The following is a 19348-nucleotide window of genomic DNA, read 5'->3' on the forward strand; positions in this document are numbered from 1 at the left end:
GCTGAAAGTTCAATGCAAACGAACTGATAAGCGATATTAACGACGCCATTGTTTACATTACAACCGGAGCACATGCCGCTGAGGAGAGGGGCGGGACTTTTAGATGTGCACTAGAGACGGTTTAGCCAATCACAACACACTGGGCTAGCTAACCAATCAGAGCCCATCGCCTATTTCTGAGGGCGGGGCTTCATACAAACAGGAAAATATAATAGGAATAAAGGTAAATTATGTGAAAAATATTTATTTATTTTTTTTTAAATGAAGCATTAACACGTTAGACTGCACCCCATAAACACAATCAAGCCTAGAAAAAAAACAATGAACCACCCCTTTAATTTTGCTCAGCTCACATTAGCTGGGCCTGACAATGGATCAAGGAGAAGAAATTGAGTCGTGTACTTGAGAAATGTGACACTTTCCTACAAATCTCTGCAAATTCGGTGGTTTTCTGTGGTAAGAGAGCTGTCCTCACATGACATGAAATTAGGAGCGCTTCTTCTTTAATTTTCTCTCTGTCCGTCATCCTCACACGTCGCCTCCCCCTTTGCCCTTTCTCTCATCTTGTTGCCTCCACCCTGGGTTTGCTGGAAGGGGCCAAGCCTAATTTGTGTGTTATCCAGCAGCAAAAAGCAATTGTAAGAGGTCATTGTGAGAGCAGAGCAATATACTCAGCTGGGAACAAGACCAACACAGGACTTCTTGTGTTATTATCAAGCCATTCTTTATGTTGCGAAGTTAGCCTATAGCTGAAAGCTAGTGATAAAATGCTAACACAACAAGATTACAGCAACATATTTTTTTTCCACAATGACAGCGAAAATATTGCATAGCAACACAATCACAACCAGTCAGATCAGTGAAGATGATTTCTCTGTTTGCACGCTTATTATCACCTGCAACACTGCATAAATAGAGCATAGAACTGAAAGATATTTTCAAGATTTCTGTGATGCTTTTTCATACAGCACATTTTTTATGGTTTTCTTTGCGAAACTTGAAGGAATTGTCTTGTACAATATGTTCTATCAATCTCTCTAGCTCAGATCTTTTTTTTATTTTTCTGACTTACAAAACGTTGAAGTTATAATTTAGTTATTTGTTTCCCCTATTACTATTATAAAGTACAACTTGACTAATTTAAGGACTTTTATTTAATTATTTATTCAACAAATTAAGAAAGGGTTGTAAATCATAAAAATAATAATAATAAAAGTATTTTTAAGATGCCGTCAATATCATCTTAAAATACCTCTTATGTGATTATAATCAATAAATTATAACTTAAAATGTTTTTTTCATGAAAATGTATCACACAAATTTTAAACAATATATATATATAAAAAAAAAGAAAAACACATTTGAACAGTCTCTACTAACTCTTGTACCTTGAAAGTACTTTTCTATGACATTTTTTATTTTCAAAATAAAGCGTTTTAACATTAATAACACCTCTGTCAAAAAAAGCATTCTTTTTAATACCTTTATATTATGATTTATACTTATGATTTCCTTTCACTTTCCATTAATGCTTCACACAGTTGACATTCAAATAGACTTTAAAAAATGTACAACACAATACAGAATCAAACTTTTATGTATTATTGTATAAACTGTTATGTATTAAAATGTGTCCTTTTAAATGGAGTTTGGTGACTATTTGAACTCTTTTTCAGGACTCAGAAATCGTGGGACGGGTTTGTCACCACATTTTAAGAAATAATTGTTTTTTTTTTTTCAACTTTATTGAGTTGCTGATCACACCCAGAATCAAAAATCAGGAAGTGTTGTTACTGCAAGTTGCTGGCAGTGTGAACTGGCTTAACGTGGAAGATATGAAGTTTTTATTGCTCATTGGTTTGTCATGTCAAGGTTTAATGCTAAAACAGAAGATGAGCAACAAAGAATGTGTAATTTTGTTGGCCAAAGTAGATGCATTGTTGAAATCAGGCAATAAGCCATTCCTAGATGAAGTGAAAATATATCAAGAAATGCAAAGAGGTGGGAATAAAGTTGAGACAATTACCATGTGATTCTGAGACACTACAGCACTCCCTTGAGTCACATTATTGGAAAGAGAACTAATTTAATTAAATGATCCTAATTAGATTTCCTTGACTCCATCTCTACATTAGCAAAGCTTTATTTCATACTCCCGTTTTGCCTTTAAGAAATTAGAAACAAAGAAATATCCCTCATTTCCCACAGCGTGGTGACTCAAATGTGAGGACACTTCCCAGACAATTAGCCAATCAGGACGCAAATGTCTTCGAGAAAATTACCCATTTGTCAGTCACAGTGTTTCCACTCCTCAGCACGCTCACAGTTATTTTCCACTCCTCCTCGGCCCGCTGCGGGGTCACAGTGCAGGTGCCAGTACTGCAGCGGTGGGAAGAGCTGAAGCGTTCAGTTCACAGGCTGCTTTTTGTTATTTCTTGCTGGTGTGACACAGCATATAAAGGTCACTTCAAAGTGTGTGCGTGAGCAAAAAAGTATTCTGCTACAGTGTCAGTTGCTACATTTTCCTGCTAGCGTTGTTTGCTACAAAGGGTTTCTATGAACTGCTGACTGTTTACAGTCGATACATTGCACGTCGTTGCCAGCACGATTCCAAGAACTCCTGCACCTGTTTGCTGGAGAGAAACCGAGATGTTACACCTTATTACGCTGGCAGTTTCTTTGATATATTGGTTCTTTCCTGTTAGCTTTTTCAGGCCAGAGCATTCTGGGATTGCACTGGGGCTTTAGAAGTAGTCAGTAGCCTGGTGCTGTTCAGATGGCAGCAGGTTTATGTTCCTTTGCCAAAGAGGTCACACATATGGCTGACATTATTGTATCTTGAGTGGCACAAACAGCGCTCTAGGGCTGTTTGATTCTGAAATTTTTGGAATCGATTCCGATTCCTGGTTCTGGAATTGATTCCTTATTGTTGTTTTTGATCATTTTTCGATTCTTTTTTTTTCATAGATTGGTGGAACGTGTTCTCCTAATCTCTTTGTGACTACATGACTTCCTTTTAAACTTCCTTAGTATTAATTGTTTGTTATCAGCATCTATTATCTCTTCATGTAGGATTGGCGCTCATAACCTTCCATTGTGGATAACAGAACAAGTCAGTTTCCCCCTTTAAGCTAAATGCAGTTTATGAGACTAGTTTATTCTTTTTATATAGTTTAGACACCCAGAACGAATCCGCACTTGTGCATCAGTGTCTATATTGTATGTTTTAGGTGGAAAACAATTGTAGGAAACTTGGACAAGATGTAGGCTAATCAATATTTGCCAGTCGTATGCTATTTGACAGAATGAAATAGTGACAACAAACCTTAATAACCCTCATAAAATTTGAGGTGCTTAAGCACAGATCAATGAGGCCCATGATGACCAATCGGTTCCAAAAAGAAAAACAAAACCTGTGTTAATTGAAAGAAAACAAGTTGGCAAAAAGATTGAATCCAAGATTTTGTGATAATATAGCATAATGGCGTCATTAGACAATGACACAAAAGAATGAGTCTGAGGCCACATACACACTGTAAAGTTTCAGGAGTGAGAACCCCATTTGAATACGGGAATGAATCTCCTAAATTATCATTTCTTGTGCGTACGAAACAGAACTCACTTTAGAAACTGTGATGATTGACGCCATGGTAGCCATAGCAATGTTGTGGGGTCCAGTGCATTTGGTATCTGCTATTTTTAAACAAAGTAGTAACAGTGGCCAAAGACTTATGTTCGACGATTTTAACTAAACCATTGATTTTAACAGAGCCAGTGTGTTTTGTTTTTGTTTGGAAGGCTACTTTGCAGAGCACACTCTTGAAGGGTTGCCATGTCCACTTATTATAAGCAATGCTTATTAATTAAGCTCAGGGCGTTTTTTGGTATTTTCGCCTATATTTAACATACTCAAATTCAAATGTTTACCCTGCACACATACAATGCAGGAAATTTAAAAAAATGGTTTCATTGTAAAGAAAACCCTTTGAACTACAAAATATGAGTGTAATTCTTTATAAATAACATTATATATTTTTCAAATATTACTATAAACACAAAAAAAACATAGGCGCTTTTGGAGATTTAAAACTAATTATTTTTTTGAAAATCTGTAATTCAGGTTCTATTAGGCCCAACTCTCTGCAATTTACTTTGTTTGATGCCACTAGATGCCAAAAAGTACCAGAAAAGATAATATTTAAAATAACAGCTTCTAAACAAGAGTTATTACATTATATCTGAAGCGAGTCAGAATGTCTATTTCTGCATCGAAATGTGTCATTGTGAGCGATTTTGGACCCGTATCCGGGTCCGCAGAGTTTAAGTTAAGCATCTTTGGGCTTGTTGTTTGGGCTCAGCTCATAAAGCGATCAATTTTATGGAGTTAATAACGTAGGCAGGTGCAGGTTACAATAATGTGGCTTATTTCAAAGATTAAACGTACTTTGCTTATTCCCAGCAAAATCTGGCAACAATAACAAGTAGGGCTGGGTTTTGACACAAATTTCATAATTCGATTCGATTATCATTCACAAGCTTGCGATTCGATTTGATTCAATTCCGATTTCGATTCAATTCAATATAGATTATTTTGGATATATATCAGGTACAGGACATGGCGAATTTTCTCAAGGAACAAAACAATCTCTCAACTAATGCTGTAAAATATGGAAGGTTGAAATGAGCTGATTTATACAAACACTTAAAATATACTCAAAGTACATAATTATATTTTTACTCCAATTAGTTTTTTGAAATATAAACATTTAAATGGTGGTTGTCACAAAAACTAATTTATTCAAACATAAATCAAATATTGAAGAACAGTTAAAAAAACACTGAGTGATTACATGAGACAGGAGACGAAATTCGAACTGCTATTAAAGCGGTGGAGACGATCAGTACACGCTGCCGCTTCTAGCTGAGCCGCTACAGTGATCTGTCACTCCACATTAAACAGCTCCAAAACGGCATTCAATATTTTAATATTGAAATAAAATGGACAGAATTTGAAATCTGAGACTTTGTTTCATATCAAAAGTAACAAAGCACAAAGCTTGTTGCGATTTATTGGATGGGAGGCGCGCTACAATGTCCGTTCATTATCTGACAGGCTAGACTGATCGATTCTTGGGATTTATGAATTGATAGTGTTGCATAAAATTGAGAATCGAGAAATCAATATTTTTACCCAGCTCTGAGTAAATGGGCAAAGTGGCAACTTTAAAACATATATCAGATGTGTAGAGGTTAATTAGTCAGTCACATTCATTAAGTGTTGCACAGAAACATAAAATAGTTAATAAAACACAAAATCATCAAATGTACCTAGACATGAACAAATATGACAGGTCGATTTGACAGTTGTGTAACATCCATGAATGATGTTCCTCGTTGTCCCAAAAAACAAAAAAAAAACACTTATTTCAGTAATTTAAATTTACATTAGGACTGTAAATATGGTAAAATAATTGTGATTACCCCTAATTGAGTATGCTGAGAACTGTCTATAATACAGGTGTCAAATCGTAAACTTATTTCTATTTACATCCTTCATTCTAGGGCCAATTAAATGAAACATTGTGCAATATTCACATGGAGGCCTGAAACAATTTAAGTATTTATTTAATCTGATTATTAAATACATTTGTATAATTTTAATGAGTAACACGAGTAATAAGGCATGTTAAAATTAACAGGGTACTACATTAGAATAAATTAACACGTTTTAAGAATTTATCTTACTATTAATTAATTTTTTATAATGTGAAAAGAAAATACAGATAGATTCAGACATATTTCTCCATTAAAACTTGCCTATGGCGAATGGAAGTTTTTAAACGCGCTCTAATTTCAGAGTAAGGCATTAGATAACGTCAATCAAATGACTGGTAAATGTTCCTGGTTATGCCAGCTCTGTCTGCAGAGAGACTGCTCGTTTGCAGCGGGCGAGACAAGACACTTCAACACGGTGTCATGCGTCACAAAAACTAAATTGTTAGCGCGTGATGTTTAACAGTCCCACTGTTACCGTTTCAAAGCATGGAAACAGCGAAATGCCACACTCAATGCTTTCAAAAACAAATATAAATTTACCATTTGATGAATTCTCTCATTTGAATAGAAAACCGCCCAAATGTGGCTGCTTCAGACTTCAGTGCCAGACTCATAGTAAAACCAGGCCTCGGCGGGAATGGAGGCGAGAGGATCTGTCAGCGAACGAACCAAAATGAAAGAAGCTAAAAGCATATATAACATAAATTGTAAGCACATTCCAAAAAGTTATTTTACACGTAATCACCTTTTTTCAGGAAATCGAACCGGCATGATAAACTTTCACACTCTTCTGTAATTTAACGTTACTGCACCTCAGGAAGCACACGCAGTTAGTAATTTCTAAACGTGTTAACCACCAATCATATTTTGAGTAAAATTATCAACAAAAATGTTTTTCCCGTGTACTTTTATAAAGAGAAAAGCAATCCAACTTACCGTCTCGATCGCTTGAAGAAAAAATGGTGTCGTCGCTTTGCAAAATAGCAGTCATTGAAGGGCGGAGTCCAGACAATTCGGCGGCTTTTTCATTCCGCACTTTCAGTGTAAAAGTGAAATTACACCATATAACAACACTGGGCATGAGTACTGTTTAAAGGGGTCATATGATGCTGCTAAAAAGAACATTATTTTGTGTATTTGGTGTAATGAAATGTGTTTATGCGGTTTAAAGTAAAAAAAAAACACATTATTTTCCACATACTGTACATTATTGTTTCTCCTCTATGCCCCGCCTTTTTGAAACGTGTCGATTTTTACAAAGCTCATCGGTCTGAAAAAGCGAGGTGTGCTGTGATTGGCCAGCTATCCAATGTGTCAATTAGACAATAAATAAATAAATCTAAAATGATGGCTACACCCCTTGCTGCAGTTAACGTTACTTCCACAGGCTATGCAAACCCCTTAAACCTTACTCCCATCTGGGTCACAGCACCAATGTAACCCCTCCCTCCCGGGTCCTCACTGCCATACCTCGTTCTCGCTCCGAGTGGGTCTCGAACCCGGGTCTCCGGCATGGGAGGCGGACGCACTAACAAGGAAGCTAAAGACTGCAGCCACTAGCGTCAGTCGCTAGTGCGTCTCTTGAGATCAGGGGAGTGAGGTTTACCTGCACAGCACCTACCGCTGGCCTCCGTTACACTCACCCCCCTAGCCCTCACTCCCATCTGGGTCACGGCACCAATGTAACCCCTCTCTCCTGGGTCCTCACCGCCACACCTCGTTCTCGCTCCGAGTGGGTCTCACACCCGGGTCTCCGGCATGGGAGGCGGACGCACTAACAAGGAAGCTAAAGACTGCAGTCACTAGCGTCAGGCGCTAGTGCGTCTCTTGAGATCAGGGGAGTGAGGTTTACCTGCACAGCACCTACCGCTGGCCTCCGTTACATATGTACAGAACAGGAATAAGTGCTAAAAGGTGAACTGACAACCAAATTTAGCTGCAGTGCCCCATTGTTCCCAATGCCTAAGAGTCAAAGAATTTATTTCTTTTGGAATCATTTCCCAGCCATACCACTCAGATAATGCAAGACAGTCACTAACAACTCATTTGTATGACACTGCATTGGGCGAATAGCCAAGTCAAGTTGGCGCACGTTTATGTACATGCCTGACAAACATAGTGGTCAGGGTGTAAGGCATGAAAATGAGTGTGTTCTAGTAAAACAAACAACCAAAATGCCACAATGACCGAAGAGCACATGGACTGGCACACTGAAAACATGTGGAAAAACCCTTCGTGCCAGCCTCCATACCAACTCACTGAACTCATAACAACCACAGGGGAGGAAACCAGGGCTGCTGTTAAAACACTAACTGCCTAAACCCAATAACCTCCATCTCGCACATTCACTGGAAGCTTTCTGATGTCCTTGCAGGGGAATTTGGGGAGGATCTTTTTTCCATCTATCTCTCGGTTTTCGCTCGCAAACACACACCCACGTGCACACAAACACAAACAAAAGAGTGTTAACCTTATGGAACTTTGGTTGATTATCCTGCAGTGACTCAGGAAGGCATACAATGAATACAGCTCTTCAAAAAAGCCACCGTGTCAGGCATGTTATTAGTCACCGCTGAACACAAACTCAAGCCACACCAGCTGAGCCGAACTAAACAGTTGTTGGAAAATTATAGTTTTCCAGGCATGAGGGAATTTTAAAAAATGGTAGGGCCTTAAAGACCCATTAAATCCTTCAATGAGTGCAGTTGTCTATTTTGCATTGTTTGGGTGGGACATATCAAAAAGGGTATTTATCAGTATTTATCACTAGGCTCTATGCGGCCTTTGTGTGCACCTGAAAAATTCGGTTGGGCATTCATTTTCATGAATTCAAGCCAGAAGATTCATTTTTTTTTTTTTTTATATTTATATAACATTTTAATTTCTATCACTTAATGCATAGTATCTAGCAAAACTCATTTCTTTTGCATAAAACAAACCATGGTAAATGATCAACATTTCGTGCATATTCAGGATCTTGCAGATTTGCTTGTGTCGTGAGAAGAGTTTGCTAAGGGTTTCTATGTCATCAGGTTCTCATTCTTGACAGGATGTGATTAGACAAAAATCTGTGTAGTGCAGGATATTTTTGTTCCTTTTTCCCAGATGAGACAGGCTGTGAAATTTAAGATGGAATACTGGCTAAAAGGGATTTTTTATTTATTTTATTATTTATAGTATATAAATAATGCATACCATAGATCAAACAGCTGATTGCCCTGTGTTAATGCTGAAAGATATGCTTTGGAGGAAAAAAAAATAAATTGTGTAACACCACCCAGCACAGTCCTGACATTCAAGCTCGGCTGAACACAAGCCACACTCTGCATGGGGCCACCTTCGTGTTTCACAACAAATATGCTGGCCTCTGTACAAACTTATATAAGACACTACGCCAAATGTAGACACTTACTTAACATTTGAAGCATGGCGAGAGAGAAAAATGGAGGTATACAGTAAAAGAGTCAGCAGGAAACACATGCATAGGTCAGCTGCCACATCTAAAATCATCTGTTTGAGCAAGCTGTCTGCATGCATGTGTTGACAATGCACAGTACTGGTTAAAGAGAGTTAACACACAATCCTCCCCGAGGGTTTCAGAGTTCAACGAGTGCTCAAGATATCTATGCATTCTGACTTCCACAGCCGGAAGCTTGTTGCCCTATGTAGACATATAGACATGCACTTTCATAGCCTGGAATGTTGATATAAAAAGCATCATTGCATGGAAGCAAATGTATAGAGCTCTCAGGCAGTGGATATGCCCCGCTGAGATCGTTCGCCAGCGCAGCGTGCAGATCAAAGACTAACGCTGCATTACGGCAACTGTATCAGAGCCCTATAGGGCTAAATATGCATTCTGGGATCGACGCTGACTGCACACCTTCAACACTTCCTGGCTTCTGCACTCCTTGAACCTGCAGGCTACTGAACATTGGCGGACTGGCACGCTGCCAAAGCCTCGGCTGAATATCCGTTGAGACTTTGTGTATTATCCGTGAACGATGCTCCTCATGAAGTCTGACTCCTACTTCCTCTCATCGGTTTGAACTGGGAGGATTATTTTTACCTGCCAATGATTCATGCACTGCTCAGTGATATGTTTCCTGTTTACTTATTAATTACTTGACAGTCCTATCCTGGGTTTAGTCTGGCAGAATTAAAGGGAAAAAAGCTATACTATCACTGCTAATTTTTAGATATAAAAGATTCTGGAAAAAAATGTAATGCTAAGTTGTTGTGGGTGGTTGCGGGGGCATTGCTATGCGTTTTTTTGTTTTGTTTTGTTTTTTAGAGCATTGCGATGCAATTGCTAGTATGGGTGGTTGCTTACAGATCCAAGTAAAAAGAAAAAAAACCTTTATGTAATATTTTATGCAAATAAACGCACTAATCACGTTTCGAATGCGTTTATTTCAAATGCAACTTCATTACAAATGTGTAATTACAAATATTTTAGATACATGACAAAAGTTTTAAATAGAAATTACATCAAAGTATATATTAGTTCACCATAAATGTTTGTCATTGCATTCAGCAGTATACTTATAACCATATTTCAAAGACAATAAAAGTAATTATGAAATAAAAATGTACTTAAATCCTACTTAAGTGGGCCAAACCTGAAGCTAAGTGTCTGAAAACATTTAGTCTGCACACAAGTATATTCTTAAACTCTATTATTGCCTTAATAAGCAATCTTTTTAAAAGTATGCTATGAAGTATACTATTTTAAAGTTTCCTTCTGTTTCACAAGGGTTTTGTGACATGTGACTCAAAGCTCATATCATACTGGCTGGAGTAAAGAAGAAAAAACTTCAGCTGAGTGTTTGTTCCCAGTGTGAACATCTCCATAGGAAATTGTTATTTCTGTCCAAAATCCTGGTCATGCTAAACATATGTGCTAAACAACCATTCATTTGAATATTTAGGGTTAGTGGTTTGTTGAGTCTTCACAACTGTTATGCTTGTCTTAGCAATTACTGCTAATCATAATGACAAGCAATGGAAGCTTTTGAGTGTTGCATGATACCAAACGCTTGGCGGTTTGGTGTATTGTGAGTTAAGGACTGATATAGATTTTTGGTCGCACAAATCTTTGAGGATTTTCCATCTCGTGAACATTTCACCACTTCAGTTCAGTTATTGTATCGAAACAGGCAGCAATCTCAACGTGCGGGGCAAATGGGGTGGGAAAACAGCCATATTTTGAGCAGACAGATAAAGACAACAAAGAACAGACGCTGTAAAGCTCGCACGCTGCCGCTGTCACACTGGAGTTACGATGTTCTCAAAGGTGGTGTTCTAAACAGTGTTACTGAGGCGCCTCTTCTCATCAACAGAAGCCCCTCAGGTATAACCCGCACATCTCCTTCATCCCAGATCCCCCTTGTGGATTTGACACGTTCCACTTCCACAAGCTTCCACCCTGAAGGAAAGGAACCGTCTCTGTGGAATGACGCAAAGAGATTCTCATTCCAGACCACGGCACTCAAAAGCCAATCTGAGCATTTATTAGACGCGTCAGAGCAATCAGAGGACCTGCGATTGCGGCGAACAAATTAATAACTGATTTCCAGAGGTTGGGGTTAAAAGGCTCAGGAGGCCCCTGTTGTGGGTGCCAGGCCTTGGTGAGAGATGCTATTGGCATATGGATTCAGAGGTGAATTTCACACTCCACTAGGAGCAGTGTCATTATGATTCTGCTCGCTCGCCCTCTCTTTCCTTCTCTGTTTCTCTCTCTCTCCAAAGATTTTGGAGCTCCAGCCGAGCAGAAAAGCCTCAACCCAAAAGCTTAATTACAAATCTACCCTGAGGAGGAAAGGAAAATATACTCTGTCGCCCTCAAACACACACACCCACAGTCTCGTGCTCATTCAACTTGGTGGCGTGTTTGCGGTATTTGAAGAAATCCTCAGAAAAGAAAAAGGGGGAAGTGTTTATGTACAGTGAGGTGGAAAAATCTGAGACTACTAGTGAAAATGTAGAATTTTTCCAATTAAAAAAAAAATAATAATAATAATAAAATAATAATAAATAATAAGTAAATTTTTGGATCCCATTATTTATACAAAGCTTCAAATCATCCAAAATCTTGTCCTTGCTAAACATTTTAAACGAGTTCATTCCCTTTCACCTAGCCCTGTGCTTTTTCTTCAGACAGTGAAAACACTAGACCTTCACATTAACCTGTGGCAAAAGCAGTCCGTTTAATGTGGCAAAACTATGAACCTCCCCTGCTAATGTAATGAATGCATCTGCTTCTTTTCTGAGTAAGATTGATCGTGCTGATGAAGGCAACACTCATCGTAGCCTGGCCTTATATTTCATCCTTATAAAAAGTATGACAGAACATCTACACATGCAAAACGCAACTTGATTGGGAACAGCTTGCACATCCCCATCCTGACAGCATGCAAATGTATTCTCTGGGTCATAATGATACTTTTCTTAATGAAATTAAATGCAATCAGAGGCTGCTTTCTCCCTGCACAAGGACGAAGGCAATTAAGGTCACCTAGAGCAACCTCGGTTAAGCAGCTTCCATGCAAATGAGATGCAAACTGAAAACTAGTTAATTTAGCCTCTTGACATTACCAGCAGGCTTTGGGGGGCAACTATATGCAAATGACCAGGCCAGGGACCACATCCGGAACCTACTGCTCTGTCCTCACGCGGTATCTGCGGTTCGCAGGTGGGGTTGTGAGGAAGTTCAGGTGCTTTTGTCTGTGTTGGTGCAACTGGAGCGTTACGCAGACAACAGCTGGTCTGTCACTTCTTACAAGAAGGTGCTACCTTCAACAAATGTTACATTAATTTTGCATTAGCACCATATGAAATGGACTGAGTTTGTCACTAGCGGGTAGCAGCCATGTGCTGTTCCAGCATTACAAACTGGCCGCTCAATAGGGCAGTGCTGCATATCTGCGGCAAGCCAATTTAAAGTGGCGGTCACTGGCTGCTGCTTATGCAGGGGGCACACATTACCTCATCCCGACGGCTGGGGTCAGTGCATGAAAGAGACAAGCCAATGTGCCAAAACGTCAGGAGTTCTCCTTTAAAAAAATTTGTTAATGCTTTTATTGAGCCTATGATATTAATGCAGTAAGGATGTTAGTGTATGAATATGTGAATAACTGTTTTCATATCTCACCATTATTTTGCTTACAATTCATTACAGTAGGACTCCTAATCAAATAAACTCCTACGGACTCAATAAGTCATGCCAGTAAGAGCTATCGACAGTCATTCTTCAGAATCAGATGTAATATAATTATCTTGTGAAATGTTTGTGCCAGTAAAAGCATTCAGTACAAAATTATGATTCTATTTCAGAATATGTCACAGGGATAGTTCACCCAAAAATGAAAATTTGCTTATGATTAACTCACTGTCAGTAAATTGAAGATGTAGACGAGTTTGTTTCTTCATCAGAACAGATCTGGAGAAATTTATCATTTAACATCACTTGCTCACCAATGGATCCTCCGCAGTGAATGGGTGCCATCAGAATGCAAACAGATTATTTTCTTCTGTACAACAAAAAGGAAGATATTTTGAAAAATGTCTCAGTATTTTTGTGTCAATACAATGGAAATCAGTGGGATGTAATTATGTTCGAGCCCCAACGTTTTTCAAAATATCTTTTGTGTCCCACAGAATAAAATCATTCATATACAGTGGGTATAAAAAGAATCATAATATGTGGACTTCAGTCTTCAAATCATTCCACAGATTTTCAGTGGGGTTTAAGTCTTGGCTCTGACTAGGCCAGGCAAGGACATTCACCTTTTTCTCCTTCAACCACTGTGTGCTCAGTTTTGCTGTGTGCTTTGAGTCATTGTCATGTTGGAAGGTAAACATTCTTCACATTGACAACTTTCTGGCATGCAGAGGGCAGGATTTTCCTCAAGAATTCGACGGTATTTTTCCTTCTATCTTGACAAGAAGTGCTCCAGTCGCTGCTGCAGCGAAACACTCCATAACAGGATCTTACCACCTCCATGATTTACTGGAGGAATGCTGTTATTTGGGCTGCGTTTACACTTGGCATTAACATGCGATCACCGTGATCCGATCAAGCAGATCGGATCATCAGTCAAACAGGACACGGCGCATTTACACTTGGCAACATCAGCTGACTTCTCGATCTGGATAACCGATCGGATCTGTATTTCCCGCGCAATATTTAAATAAGTCTGCGGTGCAAAGTCGACCTGAATTGGTGGGTTTTCTTTTGAAAACTATTTGAAAACTAAAATGTCGCGGGACATTTTACAAATCAAAATAAATGTACGAGTCTCGCTAGTGCTCTGTTCTTCCGACAGATCGGGAGAGAGGGGGCGGCGTTTTGCGTGATGTCGACCTGCGAATGCAGACACGGTAACACTCCAAAGAGAAAGGACAAATTTAAATAGCATCATATTTCCCCTTTAATGCCAAGTGTAAACGCAGCCTTGGATGGTGAGCTGTATTGGATTTCCGCCAGACATATCATTTGGTGTTGAGGCTAAATAATTCAGTTTTAGTCCTCCTGCTGCTGCTTCAGAGTTGCTGTAGGCCTCTTGTTCACCTCTCTGACCAGTTTCCTCCTGGCTCTTTCATCCAGTTTGGAGCGACGTCCTGATCAGGGAGGGACTGTGTTGTACCAAATACTTTCCACTTCTTAATAATAGACTTCACTGTGCTTCTAGGCATTGATAAAGCCTTTGACATTTTTTTGTATCCATCTCCTGACTTGTGCCTGTCCACAACTTTATCCCGGAGATCTTTTGACAGTGTCTTGCCACCCATAGTTGATTGTTTGCTTCAGTTGCACTACCAAGGACTGAAATGCTCCAGGAAAGCTCTTAATGCTGAGCGAATCAAAATGACCACAGCTGAAAGTCAAAGGGCTTTGTGCGCCATTGAGAAGGTGATTAGGTACACCTGATTGAGTTTACAAGTAATTTTTTAGGAGGGGGGTGATCCTTTTTCCAACTCAGTGATTCTGTTTTTTTATTATTTTATTTTTTTCTGACATGTTGGTGTTTTATCTTTCACTTAGATGTTATAAGTTGCACTGAGTAAATACAGCTGGATAAAACAAAAACTGTCTTCATTTCAGGCTGCAAAGCAATAAAATGTGATTATTTTCTACGCCCACTGTAGGCTTCAAACAACATGAGGTTATTAATTGAATGACAGAATTCAAATTTTTGAGTTTAATTTTTGGTTGCTAAATATGACTCGTGTTCTTCCTTCATTGTACGTCTATGGGTTTGTTTTGCCAAATGTATTGTCTACCAGACAAAAATCTTAAGTCTGATCATTTATAAAAGGAAATCACACATTTATAGATGTTATTTTTTTCTTCTTCAGATTTTTCGTTACTTGGATGTACGTCACACTTCAGAAAAAAGAGATGTCACTGCTTCTGTTACATTGCAACTTTAAGTCATGCAAATACGTTTAATACTAAAATGTACAGTATGCACCAAATACCTTATGGTTGAATCATGGTATATTGTCATGTACCATGAGAGTATGTATTATGATATATCCTGTAGAGAATATTTAGCCATCAAATGTGTGCCATCTACTACACAAACAGTACACTCCTCATGAGAATTCCTTCTATTATTCCCATCTGGAAACTAAACCATCCGGATCAATCACACACATTCTCACTGACAACATACAATTCTGTCCGATTAATTATCCATCACTGAACTGACTGCATATACGTATCACATATATAATTAAACCGACTGCAACACATATATAATTAAAGAGTCTTATGTAAGCTCAATAGGCAAACAGAAGCAATCTTGGCGAAAGACGTGTCCTCACATCCGTATCAATCAAATTCCTGTATTTCAACCAAAAAGCCTTATAAAATCCCTTGTGAAAAGTATGCTTAGTTCTACTGAATGTGCACTTGTAGTGTACTTCAGATCTTAAAAGTATATTTTTATGAATTGTATTTGCAGATAATATAATATTAATTAAATAGAAGGCCAAGTGCGCTTTAAGAAAACACTTCCATGACTTTATTTCATGAAATTACAAATAAAAATGTGTTTAAGTCCCACTTAAGTGGGAAACAATATAAATTTCAGCTACATGCATTTAATATAAATTTAACTATACAATACTATAATACAATTTATACAATTGTAAAAACTATAATACAATTTATTACAATTAAAACAATTAAGTGTCCGAAAACATTGCATTCAGTTCACACTTTAGCATATTAAGCATGTCTTTTTTCACAAGGGTTATTCAGTATATATAACATAAGGCCTGTGCATGTCTATGCAAATAACTGCAGACAACTATTTCCAAAAAATAAAACAAAACGCAGGCATGCCATTTATTCTAAATAATGCTAAACACGTGGGGTATGGGGTAATATTTTGTGTGGTCATTCGGTCAGTAGTCTGAAGAAGCAGCTGTCCAGCTACTAATTTAGTCCACAAATGAGGCATCTGGGTTTAAATCTCAAACATCTGTGAATGAAGCAAAAGAAAAAGACAAAAAAAAATAAAAAATACATTTCTAGCTGGGTAACCATTATAATTTTCCTAAGAGACAGGCAAATGCTAAAAGAAAAACATGATTCTGATGTGATATAAATTATAATTTCAGTTAAAATTGCAAACAAGAACAAAAAATAGCACAATATATCAATAGTAGTTAGTTTCACTAGCGTCCTGTCATAACAGTCAGTCAGCTAATGCTGAAAAACATGATTCTGATGTGATATAAATTATAATGTCAATCAAACTTGCAAACAAGAATCAAAAATAGCACAGCATATCAACAGTAGTTAGTTTCATTAGCATTCTGTCATAAGTGTCATTCAGTTGCCTTGGTATCCACTACTACATTTAGCACATGCAAACCCCATGACTGCATTTCATGGTGTGCAAATATCTCTTCCTGAACGTAATAACTAGGAATAGGACTACAAATCAGTCTGGATAAGATGGATTTCAAAACATGCATATGGTGTTCTATGATACTTTACAGCATTACGTTATCCTTGTTTATAGTGACCTCTGGCCACTGCTGCAAAAAAGGATCCAGTTGAGCAGTCAGACTCTCTACTGAAACTCTGAAACAGAGCAGAGGGAATGAAGAGCAGCCTGCTTCTGATTGGCCACATAGGATGCGGCGAATCGCAGCGTAGCCTTCATCCAATCAGTATCCATCAAAACACGGCGTGTGCTTTTATGAATGAGGAGCAGCGTATGTTGTGCATGTGTGCACGTGTCCGCTGTGTGTACGTTTCAGCTTTACTGTAGCACTTATACGCATTAAGTGGAACGAATTGGACACTCCAGAACACTATTATTACATACAAAAACAATCGTGACAGCAACAGGGTGCTGTGGCTGTTCGAGCACATGGGCTAAAATAAAGGGTGCTTTGCAAATGACTGGCTTGAAATTTCCCACCGGAGCCTGTGTGGACAACAGCAGCAGCTGAATGAAGCATTAATCAAGGGCACACAAATATCAGTTTTCACATAACCAACGAGAACAGCTGCAGCCATTTGTTTTAACTGCTGGATGGATGCTATCATTTGAATAACTGATCAAATCTGTGACTTTCCATGAACCTAGTGTCTGGCAAGCAAAACTGGGGAATTAGGTTAAGTGTGTCTGGGCCCTCTTTGTTGTCTCAACAGTGCCCCCTACAGGCAGATGAGAAGGGCGCCACTCAAAACAAATTACATCATAGATTGCCTGCCCATTCATTGCTGGTTCTTCCAGACAAAGAGCAGACAGACTCGGAGCCGAGGCGCATTAGTCTAAACGTGGCAAGATAAGGGACATCTGTGGAAGAACGAGTCTGTCTGCTCATTCTGATGACGCTGGCTGTGCTGACGGGATTCACAAAAATAATATGAAATTAAATATTTACTCACCTGTGCCGCAGAGCTGAAATAATGCGAAATGGCTCCTTTTAAAGGATTTGAAATGATCATAATATAATCATGCACTAAAGGAAGCCATATTAAGTAAATATGCAAGCCTTCGTGAAAAAAATAAAATAAAATAAATAAAATGCTCATTTGGTTTTGAAAGCAGCAGTGTTAAGATCTACATTAAATGTCACTGCACTGATTTGGAGTGGAGCGTTGTCAAGATTGTGGTTGAGATATTTCTCTTTCAAATGGAGAACATGCCATCTAATGGCAAGGGAGGGGACAACAGGCATCAGAGGCATCACATTGGACCTTAATGCAGAAATAGAAAAATATATTCAATACTAATTTAAATGAGTAAAGAGTTAGAAGTCCAATTTCTTGTTAATATTATAAAAACTAAAGTGGCCCAGCTTACTCTACTGGCAAAACTGGTCAAGCTTACAGGCAACATCATCTTGTTCCCTTTTTGTAACATTCAGGATATGGATTTTTTATATTTTTTGCACATTTCCTACAAATCCAGTTATGATGTTCAGTAACCATCTCCTCAGAATGAACAAATTCTGAATGACAAACGTTTAGAGTCAGGACATGACCACAGAACTGGTCATAAACTGAAATCATTTTTCTTCATCAGATTAACAGGGAAGAATATGCAGAAATTCATAACTTTATTAAAAACAATTTGCAAACAATTGATGCGCAGTTTATAATCCACATAAAACTTCACATTTCCACACACATTGGCACACAAAACTCCCTAATTGTTAAAAAAAAACAAAAAAAACACTTGGATCAAAATCTACATTTGGGAGGAAACCAAACCGCACCGTAGAATAGAATACATACTGGTGATTAATCATAACATTTTCCATGCAATATGGCTGCATACATGACCAAACCCTCATTCCAATGCAGAATCAAGAGAACTAGTGTGCATTAGCACCAATTCAAAATTATGCACCAGGATTTACTTTAACCAGAGCAAAATCTGCATTAACAAGTTACTTCACATTTGAAGTATTAGACAATTGAACTTTCCTAAAAGGTTACAGAAAATACAACTAAAGTTAACAGATCGGCTTAGACTAATTTGCAGGATTGAAGGAATAAAGAGGGGGGAAAAAAATAAGCATTAGAACAGTGGCCTGTTTATAAGCATGTAATGAGGCTTTTCCAAAATATGTAAAAAAATAAAAAATAAAAAAAGTAAATTTATTGGAATGGACAAAGAAAATGAGGGGAAATAATGCTGGGGAATTAATGTAAACTACAAAAAAAAAATTAAAAATTCTCTGTGGGACACTAAATGTTTCATAATCATGTGGAGATTTACACCACATATGTCCGTGATGGCTTCTTAAGACTTCAGTGCAATTCAGATACTGAAATACATTCAACATTAAGGGGGACTAGATAAGGGTCATATTCAAAATTCAGTTTCCAATCTGAAGTTTAAAAAAAATGAGCCAAAACTGTAGTACAGGAGAACTCGCAGAATCATTACATTTAGGGATGCGCCGATCCGATATTCTTATCGGGTATCGGCTCCGATAGTGCCATTTTTCTCAGATCGGGTATCGGTCAGAGAGGGCCGATCCAAATCAGAGATTTGTTTTTTGTTTTTTTCCCGATTGTGCGAATTATTCTGTGTTACTTCTGAAGCCATACGATAGCTTAATGTGAGCTACATATGAATATTTAAGTCCTTACATTAAAGTTCACAAAAACTCTTTTCTCCGCTGTGGCTGTCAGTCATTCGTTCAGCCTTTAAAGTTTAAACCCTGGTCGCGTTTGGTTACAGCAGTCAGCTCGGTAAAGCTCTCTCCAAGATCATTCTGTGTTCCCATTATACTTGATTTGTAAATACAT

Source organism: Sinocyclocheilus anshuiensis, unplaced genomic scaffold (genome assembly GCF_001515605.1).
Source record: "Sinocyclocheilus anshuiensis isolate Anshui unplaced genomic scaffold, SAMN03320099.WGS_v1.1 scaffold162, whole genome shotgun sequence".
In the NCBI taxonomy this organism is placed as follows: Eukaryota; Metazoa; Chordata; class Actinopteri; order Cypriniformes; family Cyprinidae; genus Sinocyclocheilus; species Sinocyclocheilus anshuiensis.